Below are 16,227 nucleotides of genomic sequence, written 5' to 3' on the forward strand. Positions count from 1 at the left end.
TTGAACCGTTCGCAAGGGTGCGGAATGTAATATGTCTTAAATATTTCACCGAGGAACGATCGATAAAAACAGCACTCTGGCAAGAAAAAAACACAAAAAACAGGGGATATCTTGATTTGACCTGGATATGATTATCACATTCAAAAGTGGGACAGATAAAATAACAGATGGTGTACCATTCGATAATTTGTTTCAATTTAGTCATGTCGATCCGTTGATTAGAAATGTCACTCAAGATAATGATACTCCAGTTTCTGCTCTGCAATACCTTAGAAGTAAGATTCTGTGTTTCTACATTTTCCTGCTGCTGCTTTTCAAAAAAAAAAATATTACATTTGCACTAATAATGTGCTGGCAATGTTAGTACGAATGAAAGGGTTTCATTTTATTGGAGAAATAATATAACGTGTAAATATTGTGTTTCACTCAGCCCTTGAGCTACAAATGACGAGTAAGTCCTATATATATTTTTTTGTTTGTTTTTGTTTTCCAAAAATCATTTTGCGTTTTTTTATGCTTTGAGAAAATTACGAAAAGGAGGATACCTGTGTGCGCGGTGTCGTAAGGACGCCTAGTTCTAATTCGAATGATTAGCGGGTATACATCAAGCTGATTGAGTGTTTCTCCGCTGCTCTCGCTGAACGCCTTCGACTTAGAGAACCACTATTACACATACTTTCCAACTGCTTGGTTGGGGTCACGTAATTTACGTGGCCGGGGTTTCCAGATGAGCTGCGACGAAGTGACGAAAGAGTCTCTCGTCTGCAAACGCCTCCGCCTTTCCGCCCGCTTTCTGCCTCGTCACGAGAAAACACAAGTCACGCGCACTTGAGATCGACCGGCGCCGGAAGCGTTCGCCATTAAATTGCAAACGCTCACTGTAGTTTCAATTGGGCCCCTCTCCACTCTAATCTCTCTTGTTCGAATACTAGGGCCAAACACCTGACGCCGGCGTTCAGCATTCGAAGGCGTTCGACGAGCGCAGTGGAGACAAAAGGCCTCCGTTGTCTCTACTGCGCTCTTGGAACGCGTTCGAATGGTACAACCAAACACCGGACGCCGGCGTTTCGCGTTCTAAAGGCTTTGTTATACTCGGACGTTGAGCGCAGCGTAGCGCAGCGTAGCGCAGCGTAGCGCAGCGTAGCGCAGCGTAGCGCAACTTTTTTTTGGCCAGTGAGCAAGGAGCTCGATATCTGCGACCAATCAATAACTGCCCGCTCTGCGCTACGTTGCGTTTGCTACGCTCTACGTCGGAGTGTAGCATTGCTTTAACCAGCTCCACAAGTACAGTGGAGGCAAAACCAGCTAATCCTGAATCCTAAAAAAAAAAGGACTGGTTGCCCCCCGATTACGAATAAGGATAACTCATTCCAAATTCAATGCAATTTAATCATCTTGCCCGTTACTCAGGTTAGATAAAAGTTCCTCGGTTTAAGTGTAAGTAAATCTTGGAATCGTTCTACACACACAGACAATATTTCTTTGTCAGTTTTGAGACGAATGCGTTTTGTAATAAATTCTCACAATTTTTCGCACTAGCCTTGGCAGCTTGTTTATAGTAGGATAATTTTACATTTGAACAGTTAGAGAGAGTCGGGGAGTGATATTTCTTAAATATTCCTCCGGGGAATGTTCAAATTAATCATTCAAAGCAGTGCTCGGCGTTCTGACACCCCCGCGCCCTCTCGTCTCCTTATCTCGCTCAGTTTCTCGGCACATAAACTTCAAAACTCTATAATCCTGGAAAAATCCCCACATAAAATATACGGCGAAATCCTGACGGTATTCTCAAATGATGACAAATGGTTTCCTTTCGCTGATGGAGAGAAACTCGTTTCACTCGACGTCTTTAAATATTTCTGGATACTTTTTGAGGCATGATATACGAATCTAAAAGTAATAAATATGAGACGCTGAAGTTGCCAGTTTTCATTTTAGCAGAGGTGATCTATTGATATTCACCATATTCTAGAAAAGTTATGTTTGTTAAGATATTAATATTCAATACGGTTTCTAATTGGCATATCTAACACCATAATTTGCCGGATATAGTCCATCACGAATGCTCGTATGTTCAATTCGAAGTGTTGCGTTAATTAACTAGTATTGTTTTCTTTTATTTCCAGGTACGTGCCCGCTGTCTTCGCTTCCTCCTTTTGCACTTTGAATAGACAGGTAAAGTAATGGTTTTGCTATTTGAAGGCATCATACTGATACCCTAAAAAAGGTGGATTCTTAGAATAAACAAATAAGACTTCAGTTAATTTAATACAATCTAACCGCGTACTCCAGTCTGTACCCGAAGTATAATGTTTAAGTAGTTTTCTTCTGCGCGCGGTAAATGTCCAGGAGTCGCTCAACATCAAGCATGGGCATTGCTGACATGAAAGGAATAAAGGTGTTTTAATTAAACCTCAGTTAAAACATCGAAGTTGTTTTCAATTAAAATATTTGTAACTGCAGACCAGTGTTCGTTTCTTTTTTTTTTATTCTCCATAGGGGTGAGTTAAATATTTAGAGCACAACTCTTCTAAAAAAAAGTCATAGTGATTTTATTCGCTCTTTTTTACTCATCAGAAAAAACATCCTGGTCAAAAGTTTTTTTATTGAGCCCTATGTATAGAGACTGCAGTTTTACTTATAGGACCCTCGTCATACACTCTTAAAACAAAAAAAAACAAAAAAAAACTTACGAAGTTTTTTATTTGAAGCTACGGGCCACACATCCGACGCTCCGGAACTGCCGAGCCCCGCCGGACCTGTCGCTTTTCCGCGCGCTGGAATATCTACAGTGAAATCACGGACCGTACGCGCAGCCTTTATTTCTTGAAGGTGTTAGCGTAGCCCGCATTTTCTGCACAGTGCAAACACGAAATGGTTATCATCACAGCATACTATGACGGCATTTTAGTGCACACAACCGCTTGTATCACACAGAAACGATACTGAAGGCATGCATTCTTAATATGGGCCGCATTAATAGGAATAGAGACAAACGTTTCGGCGGCCGATCTTTCGCCATGCAATGCTGCCCCGTTAATATGAAAACCCACAATCCGGACTATAGACAGCTATTTTAAGGTTAAAGTGGGTAAATACAGGCATTTGTGATTCGCTAGTACGCACGCCAGTACCCCAGTTTTTTATGTTCTTTTTTTTAAGGTCTTAAATTTGTTTGAGATATCCGTGGCCCCAACCGGTCACAGTGTGCTGCCGAACGTTGTTTGTGGGTCATAAGACAAGAGTTGTGCACTAAAGGTGTATGTTCTTTTTTTTTTTTTTTTCTTACACGGAACATGGGTCATTGCCGCTTGCAGTCAATTTGCGCTTGAGGTCGTGTATGACATAGAAACGGGAACAAGGAAGAAGGAACCCTAAATCAGCTAGGGCACCTCGCTGTATTCCTCGCCACTGTTTTGGTAACGGGAAGGAAGCTTCTGTACACTCAAAGTTAATTCATCCCATGCTTCGTTTCACTGTAGCTTGGCGAATGGCGAAAGATATTTGGGGATAAATCGTGTGACATTCACACAAAAGAGGGTACGGATAGGAGTGGAGTTCCTTCTCCCCTTCTTTTGAAACATCTTGGGTCGGTTTGATCCCGATTCTCCATGTTGGGCGATTGCCATTATGGACGGTTTTTTTTTTTGGGGGGGGGGGGGGGGGAACTTAAGCATCCTTATTAACCAGACATAACTCTGTACAGTCATTCTCAAAATACTCCACGGCTCCTTATAAATAGCAAAGGAACACAAAGGTAATTATATAGCTCGCTATTGAAGGTAGTCCACACTGCCAACATTTGTTTTATTTTTATACGTTTATCCTCATCTGTATATGTTTATCGTTATCTTTATCTGGCAAATACCCTAAAAATGTAAAGAACGAGTTAAATTAGCCTGGGAGCATTCTCCGACCGGCCACTCTGGCTGCGAAAAATGATGCAAAACCCAGAGAAAAAAAAATGGCACACACATAAAGAGACGTCGGATGAAACAACAGTCCCAAAGGCACATTGGGCTGGCGGTTCTTGCTGTTCATTAAATAATTTTTCGAAGTGCTTCGGCTCCTCGTGTGTCCCTTTTTTTGTCTCGAGCTCCTTCGCCTCTTCCAATTTATAGACGAATTTTATTTAAACGTCCGACACTATGAAGAGCATATATAAACAAGCGATATATCCTAGATTGATAAGAAGAAGACAGTTGGCGGCATCAAGTGAACGTCTTATTTTCGTGGCTTACTAAAGTTTACTTTCGTTGATTGGTGATTTTTTAACAGCGGAAGTCAGCAACGAGGGCAGAGCATACTGCTTCCGAATAAGCCTGAAAGGCAACATTCAATAACTCTAATTTTTTTAGGCAAATAATTCGTTTTGGGGATTTATAGAATCACTGCAATAAAACAAAATTATAGCAGTCTGTAAATTTTTTTTCCCACAGTGAGCATATCCGCATTGCCCTTTTGAAGCCTATAACGGAACTTTTCAACTAAACGAGTTTATAAAATATCGAAAAAATTTTCTGGTAAAATAAACGCACAGGGTTTATTAAAAGATAAGAGCGCTAATGTTCTACACTCCCCGGTTTTGTGAAGCCGCGTGGCAAAATATTTGCATTGCGAAAACGTTGTTTTACATAGCACGGTTTTGTAAGGCAGTGTTTCCGTACAAAGATTTTGGTATTCTAAATACTTGCAGTCATTTTTAAATATGTTTTGGTTACCATAGGAGTGGTATCAATCTCCCCAAACAAATTTGATCGAAATACATGGCGTAAAATTGTTATAAATTATGCGAGAGCTTAAGTTCCCTTACACAGTCAAACCCGTTTACAACGAACCACAGGAAACAGCTACGATGAGTTCGATATAGCAACTAGTTTGATATAGCAAAACAATATTTACAACGACCTTCGTTGGTCGTAAGGGTAGAGCTTCTCTGTCTCTCCGATCTCTTCGCTGCCACTTTGTAACAAAGCGAGGGAAAGTTCCTTTTCTTATTTTTTTGTATGCGTGCAGACTTTGTTCTTTTAGCTTATCTCCCCTGCTGAATCACTTCTTTACGTAGGCAACCGCTTTGGGATAAAATTACTTTTTTTTTCCTGCGCGTGCGTGAATTTTTTTTTTTTTTTTTAGCTTTCTCCCCTTTTGAATCGCTTCTCTTTGTCAATTTTGTTCGCGGCTTGAGATTTTGGAATTTTCTCTCTTTCCTAGATTTTTTTTTGGGGGGGGGGGGGGGAGATGGGGAAGGGGAGTGGGAGGGACATGCTAGAGGACAATTGTGTGGACGTTTTTGAAAGCCTTCCCTGGAGAAAAAGTTCGATATAGCAAATATGTTGTTCGTTATAAAGAGTCCTTTTTTTATTTATATTTTTCGTGAGTTCGATATCGACAATAATTCGCTGTGCGTGGGTTCGTTCTAAACGGGCGTCACAGTCCTTTTACATCGCTTATTTCACCTGATACAGGGACACCTGTGCCCCACGCCGTACGATCGCCAAGTTGACGTTCTTAACGCTCATTATGCCATAGCACATCCGCACATCGGTTACCAGTGTAATTATCCAAAAAAATTAAACAATGCATTGGCAGCGACTGAAGACAAAATCCTTATGTTCAAGTATACAAGAAAACCATGAAGCTCAGACAAAAAAAAAAATAAATTGGGAATTAATAGGAATAATTTTAATCGAAACGTATTGAATACCTACATGAAGAAAAGTTTTATAACAAAAACGCGAGCTGACACAACGAATCATCTATGTGTACATTTCGACGGAACAACTAGGACACATAGAAATTGAAATGGCGAAACGTAATGCTCATAAATTTCCGTTTTTTTTTTTGTTTCTTCAGTGAGTTGTTTTTATAGTACAGTCTTATATCGGGGGGGTCTTAATACCCGCCAATCGAAATTAACGCTCATCGCCGTACCGACATGGTTATCTAGGAAATGAGGGTAAGGAAAGTAGAGCGTCGCCGTGGGAGGAAGGGAGGGTAGTTGATGTGAGAGTATAGCGGTGGAATGCGACGAAGTACGCGGGTGGCTTCGCAAGCTGCACGTGACCGGGAAATAATTTGATTGTACGGTTCATGGCATGACAAGGCAAATTCAACTAGTTTTATACACCATTCCACTGTTCAAAAATAGGCAGTTGAGCGTGCGACCTCCGTTTATATAGAAAAAGAGGTACAGCCAGTCGGTTGAACATACAGCCGGTATGTTGGCGAAGCATGTTCACAAACCGAATGAAGGCGCTGCTTGCAAACCAAAGCAAACCATGACGGCGCGGATTCGCCGATCCAACTGGACGTTGGTCGAACGGGCGGCAACGCCAAAGGGGACTCGGTGTAACCTGCTAACCAAACGAGTGGACTGAACGCAGCAGCTGCATATTCGCGGAGAGCTTATGTGATATTTCTGTGTGGTGTGGTATTGTGGTAAACATTCAAACTAGAAATACGCGGCTGGTGTTTGGATCTCAACGGTAGGGGTCATCCTTGCACTGTTCTAATCCAGGCAGTTTGCGTCGGAAACCAGGACATTTACCCTGACCCTTTTATGTATATGACAAGGCAAGGAGCCTATGATTTTTTTTTGTTCTACACAAGACGCCCTTTTCTTAAATAATATGCTGAGCTATTTGGAGTTACGCTCCAAATAGGAATATATAAGTTCACTATCAATAACGAAACCCGAGACCCCTCGGCTGCCCCCTGGAAGGACATCATTATCGAAGGGGTTTTCCTTACGACCGGGCTTCGCGACCATAAATCCGCGGCCAACGACCAAGAGCCATGATACCACGTCGAAAGGGGCGGACCCCATTTCTCACATTTATTGCCGGAGGGTGTGAGCTCGGGGTCGCTCAACCGGAGCATGAACAACACCTCTCCTCCATTCTAAAAAACAAACAAACAAAATAATATGTTGCGTTTAGTAGGTTCCCTGATACCGCTACTTTGGTTGACCACTGCGCTCACATTTATCTTGACTTCGGTAGGGAACAATCAATGAACGCTCGAACGATGAAACTTCGCAGACGAAGTAGCAAAACCTTTGACTATAAAATAAATAAAAATTGCGTAAAAATGCCTGATCTGCTACCTTTATTTTGTTGACGGCTCAAATAAGCCTCGCGTATCTCATGGTTTCAGAAACTAATATTGCTATGCTCGCCGGAACATCACAAAAAACAACAGCATTGTAATCCATTGGCTAGAAGACCCAAACGCAGACGCATATGGTCCCAGCGATTCACTGGGGTGGATTAAATTTGCCAGTCACAGCACCTGTACAGAACAACCAACTAGCCTTGTGTTATATTGGCTCGTAACGAAGACTGGGGAATATGGTTATGTTTTAGTATAAAATAGAGTAATTAAGTTAAAAACTCACATGACACAAAATTCCTGGAGCTTCGGATTGAGAGCCAATATTCCTACGAGGCCAAAAGAAAATCTAGTCAGAACTATAACCATTCAACCTTGGATTTTTTTAGAGAGAGAGAGAAAAAACTTTCGTTATTATCAGGTAGACGGACGGCATGTTTTTGAAAATTCGATCTTCTGAAAGAAAACTGGAGTACTAAAACAAATTTAATTTTGTTTTGGCAGCGAAACGAATTCAAGATTTTGACCCTATATCGCACTATAGTCTCTGAGGTGCAGTGATCGATCGGTACAACGTTTGGGCCACCTGGTATGAAGACGCCGTATTCGAATGTAAGTAGCATAATTAATGAATCAGGTAGTGAACTAGTCATTAAGTTCACCGATTAATATATAATTTAAAAGCAATGTTTCAATACACTTATAAACCCTACATAGGCCTTAGAGACTTGGGCATGCGGTTAAGAAAAAGCGCCTTACGATTGCAGTTTCACTATCCTATCGTGTATCGACATGTTTAGCCGCCCCCATTGGCTCAGGAACTTCAATGAGTAGTGATGATTTCTTCGGCTAGGTCAATGAGCAGAGCCCCTCAAAAATGGCTCCAAAAGCTCATGCACCCTCAGTTTCAAAAAATGTGTCCCCACCTATCAATACATTATGTAGCTATTGTAGAATAAAAGAGTAGAGCAGAAACTAAAAAAAAAGATTATATATATATATATATATATATATATATATATATATATATATATATATATATATATATATATATATATATATATATATATATATATATATATATATATATCCTCGTTCTATAGCACTTATCCTTGTATAACAACGGCCTGAATGCTGTTGCTTAGTCAAACTAGGGCAGTTTTCGCCTCTAAAAAAGAAGCGATATCATTAGGCTGAACGATCTTGTAATTAAGGGTGATAAAACAACTCTTCAATACTCACCACACGACACTTCGTCCCTCTTTTCTGCCAGCGAATATCATGACACCGGCTTCAAGTGTGCGCTTCAATTCGTTTTTCTATTGTCGTTTTAATTTAGAGTAAATAAGTATGACTGTGACCCATGTCTACACAGAGAAATACGGCTTGTCTTAAAATACTTGGGTGAGGAGATATTTTACTTATAATTCCCTGATTTTGCGCCTCTCAAGTGCAAAAAAGACGCAGTCTGCGCCGAGTTTTGCGCAGATTTTGCTTGTCATCAGGCAATTCACGGATCCATGGGGGTTACTGTTTATGGTAGTTAAGCCTTTGCAAGTTTGTAAATCTATGATAGAGAATCCTATCGAAAGCAGTCGTCCTGATTCACATTTACTAACAATCAATTTGTCAGAAGTGTTGACTAGTAGTAGGTACACTTAATTTCAGGTTGTAAAGTTTAGCTAATTTTTAAGCGATTCATTTCTACCATTCCCAACTCGGTGTTAAACCTCGCTGGCGACTCCCATGTAAAAAGTTATTGTTATATGAGGTTGCTTATTAGAAATCATAAAAAAATTAAAAAAAAAACACATATAGTCTGTTTACTTCAATAATATGCATTCTATATGTGTTTTTGTAATTTAAGAAAATATATTGAGAAGAAAAAATAGGGCTCTGAAAGGCTTTATGACATATTTGGTAGAACAGTAAAATAAATGAAGGAAAGGTTATAACATTATTAGGAACACCATTTTAACTTGTCTACATTTTGTTTTTATGTTACAGGAGTGCAAATCAGATATATATGTTTTCATCACGTTCTATTCATATAAAGTCCTGTGAAGTACCCTGAAATGGGACAGAAACCAATAGTTCACTGGAGAGATCAGAAATGACACCACTTATTATAGAAATAAAAATAGTTATGATAATACAATGTACAACTCATTGACTCGTTATTTCTCCTGCTTTCATCAAAACAAACATTTAAAATTAGACGCATGGAATGTAACAGAAAGCTGGGAACAAAATTTTCGGGGTCTTTGGAATATTAATTTTTTCGATTGCACTCTTAAATTCTACCTGTACAACGCGCATATCTGACATTATTGTGCTCGATTTAAATTTGTTAATTAAGGGACAATTATCACTTTATTACTCTGTCATATTGATATTTTATGAATATGGCGAGTAAATATAAAATCATTTTTCGCACGCTTGTCCAAGAGTACCTATATTCCTACAAAAATCGATCAGCGGAAAAACGACAAGGTAAAATTAAGCATACACTAAAAACTATTTCTTGGATCGCGTGAAGCGCGAAACTGAAACCCTCAGTTCGCGTTCTGGAATCTTGGCACATATTCCACGCGATTGCGTGCGTCCTCACAGCACCTTTGCTAGGGTTTCTACCCTTATAGACTGAGCAAGCGTTCCAAATCAAACCAATTGCGAAAGAAACAAAAATATATCAAAATAAGAACTCAGTATGGATAATCCCCAAATGGCACTTCCTTGATAAAAGTACCCGAGGGAATTTACAGGGAGTAATTGGCCGCCCTTCGCTTTTAACTCGACCTCTCGTGGATCGAGAGATAGGAAGAATAGAAAATGAGGATGAACAAGAGTGAAGATGCTAATAAGGAGAGGTCAAATACTTCCGCGCTGAGTAACTCTGGTCGCTTTGGTTGTCGACTCTTCTTGTTAGGATTTGATGGGTGCAGCTCCCATATACAACACGTCTGATGTAAACTGCGCGGCAGCAGCTTTTACTGAACATATCGCATCTGCACTTGAGCGCTTTGTTCATACGAAACTTCCTCGAACAACTCGTTATCCTCACTGGTATTCTTTCGAGCTGAGATAAGCTTTAAGATCCAAATTGCATTATCACAGGAAATATAGGGCTTGTAACTCAGCGTTCTGGTAGGCCACATTTTTCGAACAACGTGCGCAGGCAAAGTCGTTGTTACAGCGCGATAAAAGAATGCACCATGAGTCAGTTGAGCGCAGTTTATATTGTAACCCAATGCAGTTCCCGCGGTACGTCAAAAGATGTTCAGCCACGATTCATCAACTACAAATATCACTGACTTGTCTGGGATTCCGATTAGTGAACCCGAAGATGTATCGATCGCTTTTGCGAGCTATTTTGCCTCTTTGTATTCTTGCAGCCGGAATTGTCTATTTGTGCCTAACATTACTGACATTGGTAGCGACTGCCTATCAATTTCATTCTTTGAAAACGCTTACATTAAACTTGCAATTAAAAAAATTAAAATATAAGTCATCTGTTGCATATGAAGATATCCCCAGTTGCATTGTCAAAAGATGCTCTTCCATTTTCACACCCATTCTAATTCATATTATAACCTTTCATTATTGACCTCAACTTTTTTATATTATGAAAAAATTCGATAAGCGTGCCGGTACATAAGAAAAGAAGAACAGATGAGGCAAAAAAAAAAGCTATAGACCATTTCATTATTATGTCAATTTGCCAGGGCCTACAACATAGTACTTTCGGAACATATTTCGAGCATTTTTAAACATAAGATCCTGCCCTCACAACATAGTTTTGTTTGGGAAAGGTCATTGAAATCAAACTTGGTGTCTTTTCTTAATTTTGTTTCGCCTGTTGTGTGTCACCGGGGTCAGATTGACACTGTATATTTTGATCTGTCTGAGGCATTTGATTTGGTTGACACCTTGCTACTTTTACAAAAACTGAAATCGCACGGTATGAGTACTACAATATGCACATTTTTTTACGATTATTTGTCCGAAAGACACAACTTAGTACGTATCCTTGGTCATCTCTCCCGGCGTTTTTCCACTGGCTCCGGTGTTCCCCAGGGGTTCATCCTTGGGCCGATTCTTTTTAATGTTTTCATAAACGACCTTAGCTCATGTGTTGTACATTAAGCTATCCACCAATACGCCGATGACATCAAGTTATTTAGGCAGATAGTGTCTGTGGAGGACTGTGTGAAACTAATGGATCATGTCAAATTCGTGAGTGAGTGGCGTAGTCTTAAAAGGCTGACACTTAACCCCACGAAGACTGTTGTGATGTCATTTGCTAAGAAGATAAGATTTTTTTGTTTTCCTTTCTGTTACTAACTCGGCAATGCACCATTGCAAAGGGTGGATAGCACACGTGATTTAGGAGTTTATGCAGACTCTTCTTTGTCATTTGACATGCATGTCAACAACATTGACAACACCTCTTTCCGTACGTTGGGTGTCATATTCTGGTGTACACTTTAGTTTTCAATGTCGACCTGTGTTATGCAGTTATAATTTTCAATATTTAGGTCTAAGCTGTATTTTTCCTCTGTTGTGTGGAATTATATTGGGCGTACGCACAAAGGGTCGACTAAAATCTCTGGCAACGTTTCTTTCGAGTTTTTATGACAGGTATGTCGGGCGCACTGCCTACTATGTATATAGCAGACCTAGAACGACACAATCCTTCTACATTGAGTGTCAGATGACGCGACAGGGATCTCATAGTTTTCTGCAATCGCCTTCAGGAAGTTAGTGATTGCCCTGACCTAACTTCAGCGATAAATATGTATAAGACAGCGAGGAGGAGGACTGGAGCAGAACATCTTTCAAGGATGTCCTGTTCCCGTCCTCGTCCTTGCTGTTTTATACTTTCAAGTTTTCGTATCTATTAACCAAAACGCTAATTTCCAAATGTATTCGATAAATATTTATGTTCCGAAAACATTTTGGGAATTTCTCTTCCATTTTGTGACCATCAATTCTTCCAAACCTGCCCAATGACCGGCATTGAGACCTTGTGTAATACTTTTTATTATTCCTGCATTGACATTTTTAACCCATTAGTTGCAGCGTTCAAGTTTTCTCTAACAAATCTATTATTTTAACCGACATTTTCTAGCGTTCAAGATTTCTCTTGTCAATCTGTAGAATTATTTCTTTTGGTGTACGTGAATGGTGCATCATTGCAAAGGCGGAAGCTATTCATTGGCACCAAACATAATCGAAGGAATGAATGAATGAATGAACAAATAGTTGACAGTCGAGTGGAAGTCGTCTATTTTAGTCCGAGTTGAATAAAAATAAAATTCCTGGAAATACGAAATAAGTTCGGAACGCGAAAAACTGGATGTGTCAAAATGATGGTGTGAAAGGGAATCGGTAATTTCATTTAACTCAATTTTCGGACCGGAGCGATCCCACTTGAAAATAACATCACTTTAGTGCCCTATTTTGCTTGTGGATTCTGTTTGGCTCTTTTGTGTTTACTTTTTTTTTTATCGGGCGAGACTGAGACGAGAACTTAGACCAGCATATTCGTTTTGTTGCCCAGGATTTTTTTTTATTGCTTATATTTTCCTAGCGCCTTGCAGAAATGCTGGTCCTCTCTTAATATGAAGACGTGAGCGCTGCGCGACCATTCAACTTAACTTTTATTGCCAACCGTGTTCGTTCCAGTCACACTCGATGTAATCTTTTATCAAATGGTTTCAGTCCATTCGTTGCCAATTCTTCTAAGTATGCTCAAATACAACTAACTATCTCTAGTGAAAAATCTTTATGTACGAGAAATTTCTTGCGTCCAGTAAACACATATGAATCATACAAGACATAAGAACATATAAGAACCATATCAGAAACTTAAAAAAAACTTCTCACAACTTCTTTGTAAGGTTCTAATATGTTCTTATATATCTAATATAGTTCTTATATCATATGGTTCTTATATGTTCTTGTGTATCTTGTAGAGTCATATGTGTTTATTGGACACAGAAATTGTGCATACAAATGAGATTTATCAATAAGGATACCAATCCCCAAAAGTATATTTTCTGACATTAACGATTTTTTACTTTTTTTTGCATTGTACACGTTTTTTTATTAACGTGAGAATGTACCTAATGTTATGTTTAGTGTTCTTTCTAGACCCCTGAAGAAATTAGACTTTTACTATTCTTTGTAATGCCGAATTAGTGCGCGGCACTTGAGGAGGAGGCGGGGAGGGTACAGAGGGGAAGGTAGGCCCCTGCTCCCCCCTCCGTATCCTCCCCTCCTCATCGCCTGCTCCACCGATTCAGCGGGGAAGTTTGACTGAATTTCTCGCTAAACTTGGAAAAAAAGCTTTTTTTCAACATTTTTTTTTTTTTTTTTCAAATTGAGTCGGAATTTTTTTTGGTAAATTTCGCGGGGAAATATTTCTGTTAAATTTAGCGGGACATTCTTCCGCTCGATATAGCTAAAAAAAATTTCGAGCGGCCAGTTATTTCCGCTAAATCTAGCGGGGAAATGTTTCCACTAATTTAGCAGGGAAATGTTGCCGCTCAATTTAGCTGGGAAATTTGCCCATAATGCAACACGCGCTTACGCCGACGCGAACGGCGATGGTGGCGCTGCTGAAGCCCGAAACGGGCGCCTAAGAGCTGCGCTTTTAGGCGCTCACGCAACATTTCCAAATTGTGTAATAAAAAAAGGGTTCTTTTTTAGTACACAATTTTTCAACAAACGTTCGCATCCGGGCTGCGAACGCAAGTGATTGCCACTGCCACTGAACGAGTTCATAAAGAGGTTTGCCCGAGAATATCTACGACCGACATGCGAAACTATAGTCAGCGACAACTTACCAAACGCAGGGTTTGGCTAATTCTGTTCTTCCGTCTTACTTTCTGATTGGTAGTTCGCCGCTCTTATTGTCTAAAGGCCCGTTCACACTCTTGCAACCGAGTACGACCGAGAGAGACGAGACTTGTTAAAACTTCTTAAAATATCTTAGGACGAGAGAACACACTGGTACGCAGGCGCCACCTATACGGGGACCCTGAAACTGCATTTCACAAGAGCGAAGGTTTCGCCACATTTCCGAGGTCATTTGTGCGTAATACCTATAAAAAAGGCTCGTTTATAACGTTGACAAAGGTTTTTCGAGCCAAGAAAAAAAGGACATTGCGCGAGAGAAATAGAAATTATGCCGGACCGCTAGGTTTACATTGCTACCCAATAGATGGCGCTACTGTGTCCTCCCTCTTCTAGCTACGAAGTTGGGTGGTGGAATAAACTTTGCTTTATTAATCCTGGTTCGATTACGGTAATTAATTTGCATGGAGAAACTTCTAACGAAGACGTCTTCTTCGTGAGGAAAGTGACTCCCACTCCAATTGCCTTTTACGAGCGGTATCACTTTCTCTATAATTGTAGTTTCTTTTGACAAATCTCGCAGCCCTGCTCTGTGCTTGCTCCATGTTTTCCCCGGATAACTCTCTTTTGGGTCCCACACTACACTGGAGTACTCCTGTAATGGCCTAACGTTACTCTTAAGCAGAGCTGCTTTCACGGTATGAGGAAAGTCCCTGAAATTTCGTTTCAAAAAGTTTAACGTGCGGCTGGCTTTGACCGTGACGAAGTCAGTCTGGGCGCTCCTTGACAGATTATGATCAAATTCCGCATGTAGATATTTTACTAATTCCCCCTTCTTCAGTTTGACACCGCCGATCGAGTACGGAAAATATACTGGGTAGCGCTTCCTAGTGAACGTCATCTGGGAGCATTTACGAATACTAAGCTTCATTCCTAACTTTTGCACCACCGTGAAATTCTATCAATGTCCTCTTGTAGAGCCAGGCAGTCCGATTCAGTCACTGTCCTAAGTTTACGTCACTGGGAGGTAAACGTAGGATAGATTGGTCCTCATACCATATGTTCAGAACTCCGGTAACCGCTTCAGAGACATTGCGTCCCAGGGTTCAACATCAACGTTGTGTTTTCCTACAGAAGGCGCTTGAAACAGTTGGGTCAGCGGGACAACAATGAAGGAAAGCCGCAGGGCTGCAGCGGTAAACATGTTAAGAAGTTAATTTTGTGTGAAAAGAAGAAGGTGTACTCTGTTCTTTTATAATTTGGGGGGCTACACATCGAGCAGACGGGGAGGTGCGTAAACCGCTGGCTTCGAGAGCACCAGCTAAAAGTATTACAGGCTTCTGCGGAAACGTATCACCCCATTGTCGTTCATGCTCGCTCCTCTCAAGGCTGCGTACCGTCTTTCGAGCAAACTAGAACTGTAGGCGGACACAAGAGCAGAGACGGTAGAGAAATTATTGGATTATTCACCATGAACACAGTGCAAAATAACTTTAGTGTGCCTTCACTACTGCCTTCTAAAATTGAAATTGAATACTTGACGCCAGAACAGGCTTAGTTCCATGTTCATTCTTCACCCCCACCTGGCTACGAAGTGTTTACGGCAACTCAATCATTCTTTCATTCTTACAGTTTTCAAACACGTTTTATTTACTTTACTCTGCCTCTTCTCACGTCCTTTTCTCTCTCTTTTTAACGGCGCGTGGGACTGCAAATAACGTATTTGTCATTTACGATGTTGAGATATGAAATGTCGGTCGTCCGCACCAAATATGTGTTTTATTCTTTCAGCGTCAGCAATCGTTAAGCCAACACGTTCCTCATTTCACCTTAGTATAACCGCGACATTTCGCAGAAATATATTCCTTAGTATTTGGGTGCATATGTATTTTCAAGCAAAAAAAAAATTCGGGAACGGTAATTTGTGAAACATCCCGTTCCCTTCAGAAGCAGTTTCCATTGTCGCAGTAGGGCTGCTGTGACACTGCGAACTTGGACGTGTCTATACCTGTTTTCACCTCAAGAACAGCAGTATAAAATGTCCGGCTTCTCGCGGAGGTTTACTAATTTTTCCCTTGATTTAGAGAATGGAGAGAAACGTATGTAGGTAAATTTTAGATTAGATATGTGTTATCTTATCAGTACGTATATGTTATGAACGACAAAAGCATCGCTTCTTCCTGTCACAACCAAACCTTGTAAGAACCACTTCGAGCGGCGTGTGAGCAATGAGTACAACTTCCTTTTTTCTTGAGG

This window comes from Ixodes scapularis, unplaced genomic scaffold (assembly GCF_016920785.2).
Source record: "Ixodes scapularis isolate PalLabHiFi unplaced genomic scaffold, ASM1692078v2 PGA_scaffold8__174_contigs__length_109621045, whole genome shotgun sequence".
Lineage (NCBI taxonomy): Eukaryota > Metazoa > Arthropoda > Arachnida > Ixodida > Ixodidae > Ixodes > Ixodes scapularis.